The sequence below is a fragment of the Panthera pardus genome, unplaced genomic scaffold, assembly GCF_024362965.1.
Source record: "Panthera pardus isolate Hobbes unplaced genomic scaffold, ASM2436296v1 HiC_scaffold_17, whole genome shotgun sequence".
NCBI lineage: Eukaryota > Metazoa > Chordata > Mammalia > Carnivora > Felidae > Panthera > Panthera pardus.
The window spans coordinates 34,888,496-34,908,513 of NW_026526732.1; the positions used below are offsets into that span (position 1 = coordinate 34,888,496).

Here is a 20,018-nt window from a genome sequence, read left to right on the forward strand (position 1 = left end):
TATAGGTTCACTTGGCCACACTTAATAGGAGATGATGCGCTGATGTTATAAATAAGAGTCAGAGTTCAGCTCTCATGAGAGGCCAACTCTGTATGTATGGATTTAAGAAAAATATATTTTCTTCATTGAGGCATGAAACAGAAACATGTCTATTTTGTAATTTTCTAGAACCATAGGGTTTTGAAACTTAAGTAAATACTATGTTTCATATTGGCTACTCCCTTGATTTACAAGGAAAGAAGTAGGCCAGAGAGGTAAGTGATGTATTCAAGATTACCTAGTTAATAATAGAGCCAGGTAGGCAGCCTGTGGCCTCACTCCTTTGTGTCACAGACCTGTGTTACAGATTTTCACGAGTATCACCTACCTGGCCAACATCTGACATTAGTTTGCTTCAATATTGGATGGTTGTAATAATGAGAGTTTCACTGAACACTTTTCATGCAGATAAAAATGGTTAGTTGAAATTTTTAGAGAGTGTATAAAACACTTCAATAGGGTGTATTTCCTTAGTGATGGAGAGATTAAAAGCTTGAAGCAGAGTTGGGAAGAAGCTAAAATCAGATCAGTGACTAAAACCTCTTTGAGAGAGAGGGGTGGATGTGTGTGTGTATGAATTACTCTGTGGGTCTAGAGATTAAGAAAATGAAATGTGAGCCAATGTCTTTGAAACCTTTCCCTGTTTTGTCATTCAGTTGAGTGGCTTTGAGAGAATATCACTTTCCCTTTCCACGTTTTGATTGTGTTTACAATAGAGCATAAAATAACTTCAAAGGATAGAAGTTCTTCAAAGGATAGAAACATCAGATATTTAAGGCTGATGAAATGCACCTAGTATAGTAATATTTGCCTGCAGGTCTGAAATGAGTTGGTATTCTGGGGTTTGGCTGTGCTTTTCTTCAGATACCAGTAAAAAGAGTGAACTTATGGTACGTCAGTTTTAAAAAAGCAAATAAATAGTGTAAGAAGCTTTTGAAAAAAATGGAAATAATCTAGTCATTAGAGGCATTTATCAACCTAAATGGTTGCGGGCTGAGAAATTCCAAGGAGGCAGGACCCATGTGCTTAAAGCTTGTGAATCATTGCTGACTAATTAACAGTAGTTGAGGCATGCAAACCACACTTCAGAACTTTAAGAAACGATTTCGGATTAAATATTGTGATTTTCTTTACTTCATCCTTCCTATGTAGTTATAAAATAAAGAGGAGAAACAAATGTAAAATAAACCTGGTTTGAAACAAAATGCTATAAAACCAAAAAAAAAAAAAAGCTTCACTTGGGATATTCATTTGGTTACTCCATTTAGGGTTTTTTGGCATGGCTATATTATCTTTGAAAGCAAACTGGGGGTGGTTTTCGACTTAAAACATTGAAATGAAGGAAGATAGGAACTGGATATTTGCATTAAATTTCCATGTAGTATGAAAATATGTAGCAAATAAAAACCTTTCCATTTTAAGTATCCAATGAATGACAGTACGAAGCATAGTAGAATTATCTTTCTAAAATTTATCCAAAGGCATTTTTTTAAACAAAAAGTTTTTTCTGATTTATTTTTTTTGGAAAGCCCGTGTATGTTATGGAATTACTCATTGGTATATTTGAAACAAACTGGGCAGGAAGGCAGAGAGAATGGAGTTACAGTCTTTTTGAAAACCACGAGAGACTTGTTTCTTCACCTCCCTGGATCCTTGTTCCTTCATCTGAAAAATAAAATGATTTGACTAGGTCATCTAAAGATTTCTTTCATCTCTGTAAATCTGTCATTAATAATTTGAGAATTCAGAGATCAATATGGGTCAAGAGCTTGAAAGCTTCATCGAGGATATTAACAGGAACCAGATTTTGAAGGAAATCTGAAACTTGCTTTTTCAGAAAGGGGCATTTCACTTGGACATAGAGCTTGAACAGAGAGACATTATTGGCAGGGGCATCCTCGTAACTTATTGCCTGATTATTGTAAAAGCAAAGTTGTTGACTCTGTAGGTGGATTAAGTCAGGGATTATTACTTCAGTAGATTTGGGGCAGCCATTGAAAGAAATTTTCAGGCAGCCAGGAGGAACTACTTTGAATAGAGTGGTATTGAAGCTGATGAATGTGAAGTATCACAGGTCTGCTTAGGCACGGACTTTAACATGCTTTACATTTTTGTGAAGTAAGGACTAAGGGAGAAGCCGGCAGTGGAGCATTGAAGTAAGACTCAGGGCACATCTGATGGGCTGTGCAGAGGGAGCTGTGTTGAATGAGTTCTCCTGGGTGCTGAGAGGTGAGGAGGGCGGACAGAAACTGACATAATGAGCTGGCTGAGAACTGGAAGGTCCCAGAGACTGTGAGAAGGTTGGCTGTGCTTCAAAATGGGGAACACTGAATTAGAAATCTTTGTGATTTGAGTTAATAAGGCTCAGGCTGTGACCATGTTAATGAGACTTGATGTGCAATGGGGACAAGTCAGCATACACAATTAGGGGAGAATGCGTGAGGTGTGGGGGCAGGATGACACAGATGTTTAAATTCCAAGGGCGATGATTGCAGAGGGCAGGGGTGAAAAATCTGAGCCAGGAGCAGAAGAAAGAAAGAGGGGAGGGGAAGAAGTGTGTGTGTGTGTGTGTGTGTGTGTGTGTGTGTGTGTGTGTGTGTGTGTGTGTGTGTTGATTATGAGACTTGTTTCTGAAACCAGCTGTGTCATTGTCAGTAACCTGCTGTGAGTGTAATCACTTATCCTCGCAGGGCCTCTGTGTGCTAAAAGGCAAAATGAGGGTGAACAGAGTTGAACTGTGTCTGTACTTCTCAGTGGGGGCGGTATTGCCCTCTAAAGGGCATTTTGGAAATTTGTGGGGCTGTTTTATGGCATCTCATTCATTGTTTGCAGGGCAGGCTGCACTTGTGTGAGACATCCTACAGTTCCACGACAGTCCTGCCAAACTAAGAATTGTCTGGGGTCCTTCACGACTTTAGAATGACCCATTTGGCATTCCTGAAGAATGTCCCGTGAAAATGTTTCCTTTCTGCTTATCCTAATTCAGGGTTTTAATTCCATGCACTACCGATCCCTGCGACCTCTTATTTTCTAATGTATTTTCTTATGAGGAATGTTTTCTGATCTTGGTTTTTTCCCCAAATCTAAACTCATTCTTTATATGTAGATATAAGCAGTTGATACTTCCTTATGTGTTTTAGTATGCAAACATCCACATACTGAAATGCATGATATTTTGAATTATTTTCCTGAATATTATGATATGTGTATGCCTATACACACATATCTTATTAAAATGATATAGAGATAAATGATCAGAATTTCACTTCAGCATGGTAAAGGTGGAGACGATAAAATATATGTTCTCTTCATAGCAAGTGTGTTAAGGTCAAGAACCACTTAACCAGAGAATCTTCAAGGTTTCTAACTTCTGACATCTCTTAAAATACTGCAGCTCTGTGAATGCTATTGTTTGAAGAGGTAAGTTTTCTATACTGGGAAATGTTGAAAACTGACTGCATCAGGATGGGAATCGAGTGGAAAGCAGCCACTCCTTGTGAATCCAGGAAGGCCTGAAGAGGCTGAGATCTATCTGGAGGGGAAACACATGATGGGTCCTTGGGGAGAACATGTTTCCTGCTGATGTAGGCAGATGGGGTGAGAGGGAAGAAGAGTGTGGGTTTGGCAGCCCATGGAGGAGGAGAGCAGAGTGGGGACGGCATTAAAAACTAGGAGTTATGACTTCACACTCATGTTTTTTTTTTTTTTTTTTAGCTGTGTCTGGATGATTCTCCTTTTGATATGAAGTAGGTAGTTTAAGAAGTTTTTCAAATAATTTAGCTACCCGCCAATGTGTATCCCTTTCTTCTGGAAGTTTATTTTTTATACATTATGACAGGGTACCATCAGTCATCATTAGCGTGAAGGTCCTCTACCAGAGTGCAGGAAGAAAGTTACCCATGATATGCGATTTTCCTTTCTGTTTCAATAAGCCCACTATTGCCACTTCAGTTTTAAATTGGAGAATTTCTCTATCTTCTGTTTGTAAGTTGGTATAATATATTAAAGAAAACCTAAAATATTAAAACTACAAGTGACTATAGATACCTGCCATAAGAAAAAGTATAAATGTCAAAATAATGAAACATCCTTTAAAATACAGTGTGGGATTTTCTTAGGTTTATTTACTTTTTATTTTATTTTTATTTTATCTTTTTATTAAAATTTTTTTTAATATTTATTTTTGAGAGAGAGAGAATATGAACATGAGCAGGGGAGGGGCAGAGAGAGAGAGGGAGACACAGACTCTGAAGCAGGCTGTAGGCCCTGAGCTATCAGCAAAGAGCCTAGCATAGGGCTCGAACTCAAAAACTGCGAGATCATGAGCTGAGCCAAAGTCAGATGCCTTAACTGACTGAGCCATCCAGGTGCCCCTTCATTTATTTTTTAAAGTTTGATTCCAGTATCATTAACCTGTGTTGTTATATTATTCTCAGGTGTGCAATATAGTGATTCAGGAATGCTTTATATTACTCGTTGCTCATCAAGATAAGTGTGCTCTTAACCCCCTTCACATATTTCATCCACACTCCAACCCCCCCCCTAAACCCCTCCCGCCTCTTCTCTGGTAACCATTAGTTCTCTGTAGTTAAGAGTCTGGGGTTTTGTTTTGTTTTGTTTTTTTGGTTTGTCTTTTTCCCCCCTTTCTTTTGTTTCTTAAATTCCACATATGTGTGAAATCATATAGTAATTTATCTTTCTCTGATGGTGTATTTTGCTTAGTATTATACTTTTTTTGCTTGCAATTCTCCTTGTTGTTGCAAATGGCAGGATTTTGCTCTTATGGCTGAATCATATTCCTAAATGTATGTGTGTATACATATATATACACACACATGTACATATATATACATGTATACATATATGCATATATACATACATGTACACATACCACATCTTTATCCATTTATCTACCAATGGAAACTTGGGCTGCTTCCCTTGTTTGGCTATTATAAATAATGCTGCAATAAACATAGGAGTACATATATCCTTTGGAGTTAGTGTTCTCTTATTCTTTGGATCTATACCCAGTGGCCCAATGCTGGATTGTAGTGGATTTAAGGAGATTCTAACAAAAACTGTTTCAGTCCAGAAAAAGTTGTTTTATGTAAGCATAAGTGCTTGAGAAAAATTGGACAAAGTTTGAAAGGATAGATAGGTTTAAAATCAAATGAAAAGGAAGCAATTGTTAATATAACTTCTGTTTGCATTGTGTAATGGGGCTGGGGCCCCAAAATTATGGTGAGATATTGCGTACACTGAGCATAGCTTTTATAACATTGCTCACTCTAGAAAATTGAGGTAAATTGAAAACACAAAGTAAAAAAAAATAAAACAGTAAATTGCCTATAATGCCAGTGACTGAAGATAGTTATATTAACATTTTGGTGCATATTATTTAATCACTTTTTTTTTTCTGTTTCTCTTTACAAAAAGAGCTGGTTAAATGTAAAGCACTGTGGATGGCGTACTAAGTTCACAAAGGAGAGTAAGGCACTGACCCTGCTCTCTAGGAGCAGACGACTTTAACCATAGCCCCTCTCGTGATGGCTTTATTTCTCTGGATTTGAGGTGCTCACACTATTGTTTCCTTTTTGAATCATGACCTTGGTTTATTGGGTATCTATTCTGTGGTATTTGGCCTTTTGCAAATTTTATTTCCAGTCCTCATAAGCCATGCACAATAGATATTTTTCTTTTTTATTTTCTCAAAATTAAAAAAAAAATGTTTGAGAGAGAGTGTGCGCACGAGTGAGGGAGATGCAGAGAGGGAGTGCGAATTCCAAGCAAGCTCTGCACTCCATCCCACAACCCTGAGATCCTGACCTGAGCCTAATAGAGTTGGAGGTTTAACCCACTGAGCCACCCAGGCTCCCCGTGGGTATTTTTATTTAATTTTACAAATAAGGAAAGGGATGCTCCAAGAAGTTAGACAGTTTGCCCAAGGCACTCTATGCAGTGAGTGACAGTGTTGTTGGGACTGAAGCCTGCATCTGTCCCTTTAGGACCAGACTGTCAGGACAGGGATCCCATCAGAATCTGGGATTGTATCATACACTCATGGTGGACGTCAGGAAAGCAAGGAGGGTGTGGAACAGGATGGGGACTGTGCAGATGAGGCGCTTGGGGAAGGGAATGTGCCTGGGTCAGACGGGCTTGGCAAGTGCTTTTGGACAGAGTAGGGTCTTTGAAGGCAGAAGTAGGTGGAGTCCAGATGGGGAAAAAAGCAGGGCAGGGCTCCCAGGGTCTTGAACAGCAGACCAGAGGGTCTGGAGACTGAATGAGCCAGATGGCTCCTGGACTGACTTGTTCTCAGAGTTTACAAAGAGAATTTGGAGATGCTGAGACTTGTTGAAACTAAAATATTTTTACGTATTTTTTTGGTGACCGTTTGGAGAAACCGATGTTTTGAGGGTGAATGGTTGAGAATACTACACTGATACTGCACACATGATCTATCATGCAGTGATGACTTTGTTCAGTAACAGAAGGTTGTTCTGAAATAAATGATGGCTCAAAGCAGTGGGTTGCTATAATGTCCTGGCTGGAAAAAGCCAGCCCCTACCTCTAGAAAGGGGCTATTTGAATGAAGAAAAATGAAGCAATACCAAATAAACTTGTTATATAATTTCAAAAGGGTAGTAGGTAGTGACTAGGGGCCTTTAAATGTCTGTGGGATCTATAAGTTGCAGGCTTGCTCGAATTCCCGTGGGGGTTGGGGGTTGAAAGACTGAGGGAGAAGAGAAATGGAAACTGCTCTTAGCCTCTTTCCTCATTTTCTGTTTGTCCTTCTTTTTGATAGATGTGCATGTCCTTTTTTCCCCTTGATGAAAAGGATACCAACGATGCTTCTCTTGCTTTTCCATTGTTCCATTGTCTCCCCACCCTTCTGGCTTCTTGTTTTTCAACTCTTTTGAGCACACATATTTCAGGATGCCTGGTAACCTTCCTCCTCTTGGCCGGGAGCCCAGTCAGACATTATCAGCCTCCAGTCCTTGGCCAGGAGCCTGCTGGGAACCACTGAGGTTCTTGTCAGTTTCTCTTTGCCCTTCACGTATATATTGCCTTCTGCTTGGCAGATCCTGACCTGAGGATAATAGCCAATACTGTGCAAGCCACTCTGGATCTCAATAAATGTTTCCTGAATGAGTTTATTACTCACTGGGAGAAGGGAACCCTTTCATGGGAAGACTTCCTCTTTAGGTATCTGTGGATCCAAATATATATATATTTTTTCTTTTTCTGTAGGCTTCTGGTTGATGCCTGACTCAGTATAGTAGGTTTTGGTTATTTTAAGTTTGTAAGTGCTCTGTGCAGAAGGCATTTATGAAAGACATAGGGTACATCTGGCTTAAGGGCCAAATAGGGGTTGTAGTTCAATTTTATTTAACCCTGTAAAGTATTAAGAGATGTCACAGTTCTGAAGATGTCACCATGATTTTTGCAAACATTGAACAATAGTGCCCACAAGATGGGGATGTTATTCCATGGGAAGGAAAGAAAAAAAAATTGTTTTTTCTTGGTAAAATTGGGGCAGTGTGGGATTCCCCACTTTTTTTAGAGTGGGAAGATAGTGGTTTTTTAAAATCTGAAAATGAGTAAAAATTATCTTATAAAATGATTACAATTTGTGAGTGCTTCAATATTTTGTGAAATTAACTGACACTGATTACTTTCTCCATTCTATATGGGAGTTTGGATCTATTGTTCTTAAGAATATTTGTATATGAATTGGGTATTTGACCCTCAATATAAAAACTATGCTTCATCTCAAAATTTGTTTTAAGTTTATTTCTTTTGAGAGAGAGAGAGAGAGGGAGAGAGAGAGCAAGCGCATGCACATAAGCCAGGGTAGTGGCAGAGAGAGGAGAGGAGAGAGAGAATCCCAGGGAGGCTCCATGCTCTCAGCACAGAGCCCGATGTAGGGCTCAAACTCATGAGCCTTGAGATCATGACCTGAGCTGAAGGCAGATGCTTAACCAGCTGAGACACCCAGGGGCCCCGTTCACCCCAGATTTAAGGGAGGAGGTATTAAGCATGGCAACGAACAGGAAATAGACTTCTAACAGGTATGGGAGAAAATGATGGTGTTCCCTGTCAACAAGGAGTTATAACCTCATTTGTGTGTTGAGATATACACACACGAAATGACTAGTGAACCAGCTAGTGTTATTTATAACCACATGTACATTTGTTTCTAATCTCTACCTTGTGTATTCCCGAAAGGATTTGTGTCTGTTTATATATGAGTATTTATAGCCGGGTGTAAATCAGTTTATAATGAGGTACCTTGTAAGAGAATTAGCTGGGGGAGGGAAGAAGCAGGTACCGAAATCAGGTTGGAAGGCTTCCCAGAGCAGTGAGCCTCCGGGATGGGATTGAAACGCATGGGGAGTGCAGGGGGCTTTCTTAGGGAGAGAAGAAGCATGAGCAAACCAGTGGATGCTCAAAAGGGGGTTCAGTGAGAATATAATAGTGGGGTGTGACTTGAACACCTGGCATTCTTTTGGCTGCTCAACATTAGAGCATCCATTCTGATTTGGGGAATTCCTTTCTGAGCTTTGCTGGGAAGCTGGGCTCTCCTTTCACTAAAAAATAGGACAGGGTCTCATGCAGCGGGCACTGCTGGTGTGAGCTGCATCGCCTCCTGTTCCACACTGTCCCTTGGCCACTCCGTGGCCACTGAGGCATTATTCGTGTCTGCTGGACAATCTGAGAGCCCTTTCCAGTAGGGTTTTCATAACATTCTCTTCTACTTAGAGTTGATGTCTGTAACTTGCAATCAAAAACTCCGATAGAAATAAATACACATTATTGAGCCCTGTTCTTGAAGCCAAGAAAGTTTTGTGCATTTTGTGGACATAAGCTCATTTGACTCTTACTCTGACTCTAAAGAGGTAGTGTTTGCTGTTGGGTCTCAATCCACAGGTGAAAAAAAATTGGGATTCAGGGAGGCTAAGTCACGTGCCCAAGGTCATACAGGTAGCAAACAGCTGGGATGTGGTCCAGGCTTTTCTGATAAGGAGACTGTGATCTTAACCTCTACACTCCACCACCTACCCTCTAAGGAGAGCAGATCATAAATATTCACTACCTGTATGTATTTGGGAATGTACTTTATTATGAAACGATTTTTCTGAAAACACAGTTGAGGAACGATTTGGCTCTTTTACTTGGCTATCATAAAGTAGGATTTAATAGATTGTCATTGGTTAAACATGGAATTAGAAGTGAGACTTTCTCACCCTTGGCCTGCTTTGCTTTAATATGTTTGGTGCTGATACAAAGGCAGACAGCAGATCCTGAAGACTATGCCTTTTTTAGAGGGGGAAGAGATGGGGGAGGAAAGGAGCTTATCACTGCTCTGTCAGGAGTTCTTCTCACCTTGTTAAATTTCAATAACTCCTGGGTATTTTGTCTGGAACAACCTGTCCCCAAATACCATCACGGCTAAACCTCCCCTACCCCTGACTCCATTCAGGTCTCTGCTCAGGCATCTCATCAGAGAGGTCTTCTATTCCTGTCTCTTCCCGTTGGATTCGACCTCTCCTCCCCTTTCCTCTTAACCCGCTTAATTTATTTGTATAGCATTTCCCACCACCTGACAGGTTATAAATATTGTTTCTTTTCTGTTTCCTTACTACTAGAATGTAAGCTTTGTGAAGCATGGACTTTGTTTTCTTCTCTGTGGAATTTTCAGCTCTCAGAAGGCTCCTACTACATAGTTGATGATCAATAAATCATTTTGAGTGAATGAATGAATGGGAGGAGATTGAGGTTCTGAGAATTTAGATAACTTGCCTGAGATATCATGGAAAATGATGGAATCAGGTATTAAACTGTAGGTGACCCTTAAAATCTCTCATGTTCCCCGCTCCCCCCCCTTCCCCTTTACTGATGTCCCTCTGTCTGGGAAAATTCATACATTTGTACACGATTAAAGACATCTCTCCCAGAATTTTTTTAGTTGGGGGGGGAGTGGAGTCTTAAGTAGTCAGTCCAACTTTCCTATTTTACAAACGAGGAAATAACCATGATTCATTGAGGTTAGGTGACTTGATCAAAGCAATACTGCTCTTTACTGATGGAGGAAGGACCAGAATCACAATAACCAATCTCCCAGTTCATCTCCACCTGACCCTGTTGGATTCACTTTCTTGTTGATAGAATGAATGAACCCTGTTTTGATGCAGAATTCATACATCAGTCATCAGTGATGGCTTTGAAAGAGTGGGGTCATGTTATATCAGTGCCTTAATATTAATGCAGTAAAGCAGAGGCCAAAAATCAGATGCCCACAGGGACCAGCAGATAGCATAACATTCAGGGTGGGAGCATGGGTGGGAACTACGGCAAAGGGGCAGGATATCCTCTGATCAAAGGGGCCAGCCCCACAGCACCTGCTGCCCTGCCCAGAGAAACACGTTACAAGAGAGAGATGTAGTAAACGAATCTAAAAATGTTCGAAACACCCTGCTGACCAAACAGAATATTTCTGCCAGCTAGCTAGAGCCTGAAGCCTCCCAGTTTGTGATTGCTGAAGTTTTAGCATTAAGAGCTTTTTTTCTTTCCAAAGGAGTAAGTTTCAATAAGCGGGAATACTTGGAGAATATGTGAAGTGGTTAGTTGTTCTTTAGACTAGCCAAAGGATCAGTGGGTTGGGCTGTCAAAGTTCAAAAGTTCAAAATAAGTATCAATAAAAGGGTATTTATTGCCTGTCTTTATTGCCCTGGTGATAAAGTTGAAGAGTAATGTGTTTTCTGTGTCATAATACCATCTGTCCTAATGGAAGGTACTTGGTTGTGGTATTTACTGACTGAGGATCAGGAAGCCTTCTTAGAGATTTGGCACAGCTATTAACTACCTGTATGTTACTGGGCAAATCACCCAGTTTTTCTGTGCTCTGCCATATTCATGTTTGAAAACTTAAGGGCTGGATTTCATGCAGGGCCTAGGAAAGAAAGGATGCAGAGGATTTCATGCAGAAGTTCAACTAGGTTCTTTATCTCTGTCTCTTGAAAAACAAAACAAAACAAGAAACCTGTGTTAGGGGTTGGATTGTTTGAACGTATCATCTGTGTCTTTAAGCACGTCGATAATTACAGTAGATTTGCTACTGTTCCTCTCATGTGCCATCTGTGAAACTCAGAGAGTTGAGAATTATTTGACCTAGTGATCTCTAGGGTCATTCCAGCTCCAAATTCCACTTAGTTTGAATTACCATTTTTGAGGACAGATTTCAAAGGCTTTTATCACATAGAGACTAAAAGCCCAAGAACATGGGTCCTGGGACCACATGGCTTGGAGTGCATCCTGGCTTTCTTGGTCATGTTGATTTATTTCTCTGAGTTTCAGTTTCTTCATCTATAAAATGGGAACAATCATAGTGACCCCCTCATAGTCTTACCATTGTGATCACTGTTCCCGGCAAATTATCCAACACTGCTTTTCTTCTTCTAATGGAGCGACCGCAATGCGGCTAGTGAAAATTTAATTAACATTTACCTTTAAAATACAGCATGAGAATTTTCTCCCTTTCCTTTGCAGATTTGGGCCTTTTCAGTTTCTTTTTAGGAAGTGAGTGTGTTGGAATTGAAAGTTGGCAGGGTTAGTGTGCCACTGGTACTTAAATGGTCCCAACTGATGAAGGTGCCAGCGGTCAAGACCAGTGGATCTTCTATAAACATGGATGTCCGTTGTAGGTGTCTTGATGTCAACTAAAGAGCTACCTTTTGGCTATGTGCCTGGGTAGGTGTGCCTGTGTGAACCCTTGCACCGTGAAACAAAAGGCTCTACATGTGGATTTGGTATTACCTGAAGGAGACCATCTGATGCAATGTGACTGTGGAGAGAAGAGTTTACTATATGAGAAGATGCTTGGGTGGCCTTCCTGTACGAACGTGAAGGACATTTGCCCTGGAAGAACACAACACCTCTTCAGATCCATACTGGAACATAATTTAAAGCAAGAGGATGACAATAGATAAATTCCTCCCACTTCAAAGGGAAGAGTCTGGTGCACACGGAGTGTTTGTTCCGAGGATCCGAGAAGCGGGCGTTGTGCCCTCCTGGGCCCTTCAGGCTGGGCTGCTGTTGCCACTTGAAAGAGCAGCCTGTCCTTGTCTGCCACACTTTCATCTTCTGCCACGTTTGTATCCATGGGCACTGTCACCCACGTGAAGGCATAGCTTGCTATTCCCGGCTTGGCTTCTGTGACCTGCAGTAAAGCCAAATTAAAAAAACAAAAAAAAATTTTTTAAGGCTTTGACATGGGATGGTAATTGCATGCAGTGGCTTTTAATCATTTGGCATTCACAAGAAGCATTCAGGGGGGCCGAGGTCTCAGGGAGCAGCAGCTCGCACGGGTCTTGGGAGGAGCTCTTGGTTGCAAGGCCTTAGCATTCTGGGTGTGTGTGTGGCAACACCAGGCAGCAACGTCAGTGTCACCTGGGCAACAGAGGACACAGAAGATAGCTTGGTGGACTAGAAATCAGCTCTGCCCAGCCGTTGGAATCTGCACAAAACTTCAGGAAAGTTGTTTTCTGGGTAAGATGGTGGGATGAGGTAGTTGGGATGGGCTGAGGGTGGGGAACGGAACATTCTTCACGCTGGTGTCAGGGAGTGTTTGGAGGCAACAAATGAGTTTCACCTTCCCACCAATTTAAACCGTAGGCAGGTCACAGGTGGAGATCTCCTGAGAGGAGAATGTCTTGTTCTCAAGCCCCCTCATTATCCAGCCGAGGGGACAGGCCCGGCCTGGTGTGGTGGGGCCTGGGGAGGCCAGCCTGGCTTCCCAGCCTCCTGAGTGTCTGACTCGCTCTGGTTACCTCTGCCTCGGCAGGCAATCATGGCCCCAGAGTTTCTATTTGATTCTGCCTCCACTCACATCAGATATATTTGTGAACAAATTTGTTCAGCATTTTAGAATACTAGGGGACATTAATATGACTTTTGCTTAATCATAAGTAATTCTTCATAGCTTTAGTGGGGATTCACCATTGTGGGTCTTTCATTATTTTTAAAGGTTTTGTTTCCTTTTTCTTCTTCGTGAAGGTTCAGTTTTTATTAAATGGCCTTAAGAAGAGAGAACCATGTTTGCCTTTATGATTATTTTAATTCCGAACATGTGACCTCCTCAGCCTGCAGCTTCTTTTATCCTATTTAAAGTGGTCTGCTTTCTGTAAGCTCTCTTTCACCCCTGTCGTTTTAAGTCGCGTATACGGTGCTGACTTCTAAAATCAAACTCCCTCAGGTCAGTGGTCAACACCTCTTTCGTGAGCTCCTGATCTACGTTTTCAGATGTTCCCGCAGTTCTTGTCTCACTCGATTGCGCACAGACATCACCTGGGCATTTGGCTGAACTGCAGGTTGGGATTCAGCAAGTCTGGAGCGGGGTCTGAAATTCCGCCTTCCTGAGAAGCTTGATGCTGGTGCTGCTGGCTCAGGGAACATGCTTTGTACCCAAAGGGCATGAACGTATGGAGGCAAAGACAGGTGAATCTCATATAAGAAGGGGGTGGGCCTTAGGGATCTCGATGTCGCCCAAGGGTCTCTAAGATATTTCAGATTTAGTATGTCCAAACGGAACTGCTCACATTCTCTGTCAAGCCTGCCCTTTGTCCTGTAAGCCCTCTGCCGGTGAGTGGCAACCTTCCACCTGCCTATCGAAGAACAAACGATGCAGTTATCTTGGTTTCTTCTGTTTCCGTCATCCACTTTATATAACTTGGAGTCTGTTTGGGGGAGAGCTTCCCAACTTTTTCCTTTCACTTCTGTTTCTACCCATGCCTTCTGGATTCAGAGCCTTACCATCTCTCAGGGATCCCCTGACTCTAGAGCATCATGGCACCCGGCTGTCTCTGTAGTGTACTTATTTATTTTTTAAATTTATTTTTGAGAGAGAGAAAGCGTGAGGGAGAGACAGAGACGGAGGGGGGAGGGAAGGATCCGAAGTGGGTTCTGCACTGACAACAAAGAGCCCGATGCGGGGCTCGAACTCAAGAACCATGAGATCATGACCTGAGCCGAAGTCAGATGCTCGACCAACTGAGCCACCCAGGTGCCCCTCTCTGTAGTTTAGTTCTTAAACTTCATTTCTCCCTGATTTGGTAGTGACATTTGCTTATTTAGACACCTTCCACTATTGCATTCCATGTGTCTCAATATGGCAAGCAAGGTCCAGCACAATTTGGCTGTGCCCTTTTTGCTACCCCTCCCCCAATGCCTAACACGCCATCCCCACCTCCAACTGGTTGCACCTCCCTGGAAGTCAGTGCAGTCTGTCCACATCCGTCTACTCCATTTCCCAAGCTCACTTCTATTGCTTTGTTCATACGGTTGCTACTGCCTTGAATGCCTTTCTTGTCATCATCTGGCTGGCGGAGTACCATTTAGCCTTTAAGATCCAGCTCCCATCACTTTCCTGTGAAGCCTTTACCAAGTCACCAACCTGGAGGTTGTGACTTTCCCAATCTGTGCTTCCATAGCACTTTCAGTCGTTTCGCAGTTCCCATTGCTCGAGTCTTTGTTGCCTGCTAAATTCGAGATCTGCCTTTCTGAAATACATCTGAATTCTATAGGTTCGCATAGCGTGGAGTAAAGTAGTTTTTCACTAAATTTTTTCTAAGTCCAGGACAAGGTGAATATTCTGTAGGCAAACAGGCACTAGCATGTTGGAAGTAGGAGGGAGTGATGTGATTTGTATACATTGAGCTGTACAAAGAGGACCTGCCTACTGCCTCATTCATTTGGTAGCTGCCCTATCAGTAAGGTAGCCACCAGCCACCCGAGACTACTGAGCACTTGAAATGTGGCGAGTCCAAGGATGAATGCAAAATGGAAGTTACGGGATTTTAAAGACTTAGAATGAAAAAAGAGTAAAAGATCTCATGAATAATTTTAATATTGATTATCCGTTGTAGTGATAATATTTTGGGTATATTAGGTTAAATAAAGTATACTATTACACTTACCTTGTTCTTTTTACTTTTCTAATGGGGCCTCTAGAAAATCTTAAAATACTTTTGTGGCTTGCCTTTTATTTCAGTTGGATAGCAATGTTGTAAAATAATTTATTGTCGTATTCAAAATAATACAGAAAGGTTTCCTACCACCCTCCAATCGTGTTTTCTAACATTCAGACAAAGTATTTAATGTTTAGGGGCAGGTTTTCAATCATTACGAGTTATTTAGTTAAAAATAAAATCACTTAGGGGCACCTGGCTGGCTCAGTTGGTAGAGCATGTGACTCTTGATCTTGGGGTAGTGAGTTCAAGCCCCACATTGGGCATAGAACTTACTTTAAAAAAAATAAAATCATTTATTTGAAAATACTACCACTAAATTCACATTTTCAAAGTTGTAATCTTTTAAGAGTGTTTTGTTTTTTGTTTTTTTGTGGTTTTTTTTTGTTTGTTTTTTTGATTCTTTACTGAACCACCAAACTAAATCTTAGGGACTTTACTATAATTCATCTATATATTAATGTCACCTATCCATAAAAACTCAAAATGCTAACTTCTTTTTTAAAACCATTGTCCATGGAGCGATGAGAAATGGAAAGTGATAAATTCTATTATACAATTTGCAATCCATGTCTTCAACTCTACTGCCTGCATATTCTCACTACTCGGCTGGGTCAAAATCATATACATTGCCTACCATCATTAAACCCTTCTGCCTAATTAATTTTTCAATGTTTAAAGCTTAAGGATTCTATACAAGTTTTTTTTAAACTTGAGATGCCTAAGGCAGTTGTTTTTCTAATTTTCTGTAGTCATTAAGTTTATTTCAAGAGAGAGAGAAGGAGGGAAAGAATTTCAAGCAGGCTCTGTGCTGAAGCGTGGAGCCCTTCATAGCACTTAATCCCATGAACATGAAATCATGACCTGAGCTGAAATCGAGAGTTGGATGCTCAACCAACTGAGCCACCCTGGCACCCCCCTCCAGTGCTTTTAAAAAACAAACAAAAAAATAATGTTTTATTTTTGAGAGGGAGAGAGAGTGAGAGTGTGAGCAGGGGAGGGGCAGAGAGAGAGGGAGGCAGGGAATCCGAAGCAGGCTCCAGGCTCTGAGCTCTCGGCACAGAGCTTGACGTGGCGCTTGAAACCACGAACTATGAGGTCGTGACCTGAGCTGAAGTCGGACGCTTAACCGACTGAGCCACCCAGGTGCCCTAGCGCATTTTTAAAAAATGTTTTATTTTTGAGAGGGAGGGAGGGAGGGAGAGAAGGGCAGGCAGAGAGAGACAGAGTCTGAAGCAGGCTCCAGGCTCTGAACTGTCAGCACAGGGCCCAATGACATGGGCTCGAATTCGCAAACCATGAGATCGTGACCTAAGCCAAAGTTGGACACTTAACCAGCTGAGCCACCCAGGCACCCCTGCCTCCAGTGCATCCTTAGGTGGGTCCCAAATTAAATCAAGTGAAGCTGCTATGGTTGAGGGGTAAGTGAGGCACCAAGAAATCCCCCACCACCATTTCCCCTTTTTTGGAAAATGAAACACTAAGTCAAAGTGGCAGGTTCTGTTAAAGCATTATATGTGGAAAATCAGTGCGAACAGATTAGGGTTATATAATTTTTAAAATTGGAAGAGACTTGAGATGTTCTTACTCATATTGTAGAGTGAATTATCTGTCATGTTTACACAAAGAACAACAGAGCTGGAGATACCAACTTCTGTCTTCCAGTAGAATCTTCTTTACTAAACCACCCTGTGATAATAACCTAAGAAATACTCTTTCTTGGGACATTAATATGGCTTAGGAGTGATGACAGCACTTCAGGGGAGAGTTAAGAACCTGTTGGATGGACATAAGGCAAAGGGGTGTGTGTGTGTGTGTGTGTGTGTGTGTGTGTGTGTGTGTGTGTGTGTGTGTGTGTGTGTAGAGAGGGAGATATGTATATATATGTATATCTCTCTTCACACACTCACACATGCACACTACGATTCATGGAGCCGTAGCCCAAAGCAAGGGTTGGGTGAATGCTTAGGAGGTAGCCAATGAATGTGTTTCCCTTCTCTACTCTCTTCATAGCTTATTGCAATTCACTGATTAGGGTTTAAAATGGCACAATGAATTATGCAAAAGCTGTTTCTGCAGGAGGGGCTGTCTTGCAGCCTAATGCAGCACAGATGGAAGATCTTCCTTTAATCATTGTTCTCACAATGCTTGGAAGCTTTTTGAGGAATAAGCAGTCAGAAGTGGAAGTGAATGGCCTTCAACAGTAAATGAATTCCTTCTGCAGAGAGGAACTGAAATGTATTTATGATGCAGATGGTTGCCCTGTGTTTGAATGCTCATCCTTGTCATCTCATATTCATGCTTAGAAGCAGAATGTGTCCTGAAATACTTGGGTTTTAGATGGTTCCACTGGAGAAATTACTTCTGCTCAGGCTGGCCCAACATGTATTATTATTTCTCTTCAAAAATGGTTGTGAGTATTTAAATGCCAATTCGCTCCAATCATGAAAATATGCAAATTACTTTTCTCTCTCTCTCTCTCTCTCTCTCTCTCTCTCTGATCCTTAGTTACTACTAAAGAGACTGAATTAGTTAGCATTCCCTTACTTTTATTAGCATAATATTAATGCAAATGATCAGCAAAGGCTTTTTCAAAAAGAAAGCAGAACCATGGAAAGCAATTAATAACAGTGCTCACTTGCCTCAGTGAGGAAGGAAAAAACATTTATGATTAGGTTTCTAACTTTGGTATCTATGCCAAGGACCACCCACATGAGCCTAAAAAGGTTCTTGTTTCTAAAATCAACATCAGCTCGGAGGTGTCAGCTGCAGGGCAAAAGCCAACTGAAAAAGGCCCAAAGGGAAAATTTCAGAAGGTGATATGCAGTTACCTGTGGGTAGTTCATGATGACTCAGGTGCTCTTAAGCACGTGTGCTATATGGTATATTTCTAAGCCATTGCTTTGTAAACTATAGGCGGAAAAAGTAAAGGAATGATATTCATTGGCCACTTCAGTGTATACAGTAAAGGACTGAAAACCATTCCCAACAAAGGGGTTAATATAAAGAGGACACTGATTAATTCTTTATTTGCTCAGAGGAAATGGGCTTACATTAGAGGGAAGTAAAGTTGAATCAAATAACAGGAAGACATGGTTGGCTCTGGGGAGAACTTTATAAAATTAGAATGAGGTATAGCAAGAGACTGGAATCTCCCTGCTTACCTACTCTTACTGTGCTGCAAATATTTCTTACAGTTTCTGGCATCTGTGTTGGCCTTTGTTTAACTGGAAGTGAGCTCTGCGACACCTCCTTGCCGAACCAGTCATAGCATGAGGCCAGTGCTGCCTTGTATTGTTCATTTTCTATAGGCCTTACCTCCGCTGTTAGAAGGGATCAGAGGTGAAGTCCTATGTTTCTTTAGACAGCAACATATAGAGTGCCTTGCAGTTAATGAAGAGTATTTGTTGAATGGATGTATAGATCACAACGTTGTGATCTGTTTATTGTTAAGCAAGGCCCAAGCTCTGGAACATCATTCCACCAAAACAGTGGAGTATAGTGCACCCGGGTGGCTCAGTGCGTCAAGTGTCCGACTGGGGCTCAGGTCATGACATCATGGTTTGCGAGTTCAAGCCCTGCGTTGGGCTCTGTGCCGACAGCTCGGAGCCTGCAGCCTGCTTTGGATTCTGTTGTCTCCAGCCATCTCTACCCCTCCCCCGCATTCCCTCCCTCTTTCTCTCCCTCTTCTCTCCAAAATAAACATTAAAAAATATTAAAAACAAAACATTGAAGTATTGACTTCATGTCATTTCCATTTTTTTTTTTAAGTTATCTGCTCTACTACTTGAAATGGAAAATAGACTTCATTATGTGGATTAATTTCATTAAGTCACAATCACAGTTATTTTTAAAAATAAAACTAAAATACAGAACTCTGATTCTGACTGACATCTGTAATGAAGGAAGACCAATGAATAAATGTAGGCATTGTTGTTCAGTGAGACTTTTTATTCATAAAGTTATTGGATGAAGAAATTCACATTCTTGTATGAGAGTGGTTGGCATATGCTCAGAGTTTTGCAAGTATTTCTTATAAAAGTTATGCATGTTACTTTATAAACCCTGCTTCAGCAAATAACTGGAGTCTTTTATGAGGTGGGAACCCTTAATAGTTGGCCCTCCAACATCTGAATTAAAAAAATGAAAAGGAAACAAAGAACAGAAAACAGTTCTCAGTCTTGGATCTTTACTGTAAAGTATCTGACCACATAGGTCTTTCTGAAGACTTACCCTGGCAAGATAGGAAGGGAAGTTAATCTTTGATGCCATCGTTCATCCTGATGGTTTTGGTGTATACAGAACAAATACTGCTTTCTGCCCTAGTGGGCACAACACCCTCTTAATCCTTTCATATCCTCCTCGTAGAGCTTACTCATACTCTGTCATGGTCTCTGGAGGCTCTGTTCTGTGTTCAGTAGCCCATTGGCTAATCTCCTCCACAGTGTTAGCTTCGTGAGACCATAGTTCTTTCTTCTACCTCTCTTTTCTGGCGGGAGTATCCTTGGCACCAGACCTGGCTGGGATGTGAGGTCCTGGGAGCCTTGGCCAGGGCAGAACGCAGAGCTCATGGAAGTGATCCAGGCAGGTGACCTGTTGGGAAAAAATAGAAATCAATCAGTCTGGGCTGTTTCTTTGTAGGGAATGTGCAGAAAGGAGAACCCAAGTCTAGAGCAATGGGGAAAGTAGAGGAGAGCGAGAGGGACAGCAATGGAAGAGTAGAGGTGGCAGTCCTTGAGCTGAACATCGATTTAGTATCAACTTTCTACAGAGTGCCAATAGCCTTGGTCGTGGCTAGGGAAGGAACTCTTAAGGGCATTAACTTGTGAACTTCTTGGTCTGTTTCAGATTCCCACAGGGAATGGCATTGGGGACCCAGATGCCATATTGCTTTTGGTTAAGTGGGAATTTGGCCGCTTTGCATATGCAACAAGTGAACAGTAGGCTAGCATAAGC

The 20,018-nt window shown here is 41.4% G+C and overlaps 1 protein-coding gene across 5 annotated transcripts in view; it reads left to right on the forward strand.

The window, feature by feature from the left end:
* Nucleotides 1-20,018, forward strand: part of ARHGAP18 (Rho GTPase activating protein 18) — a 194,820-nt gene that overhangs the window by 104,043 nt on the left and 70,759 nt on the right. Inside the window, exon 2 of one of the 5 annotated variants that reach the window (XM_019438953.2) lies at nucleotides 11,587-12,585. The exons of the other annotated variants lie outside the window; for them this stretch is intronic. The gene's annotated coding sequence lies outside the window, so the exon portion shown is untranslated. The remainder of the gene's footprint in view (nucleotides 1-11,586; nucleotides 12,586-20,018) is intronic. 5 annotated transcript variants of the gene reach the window in all.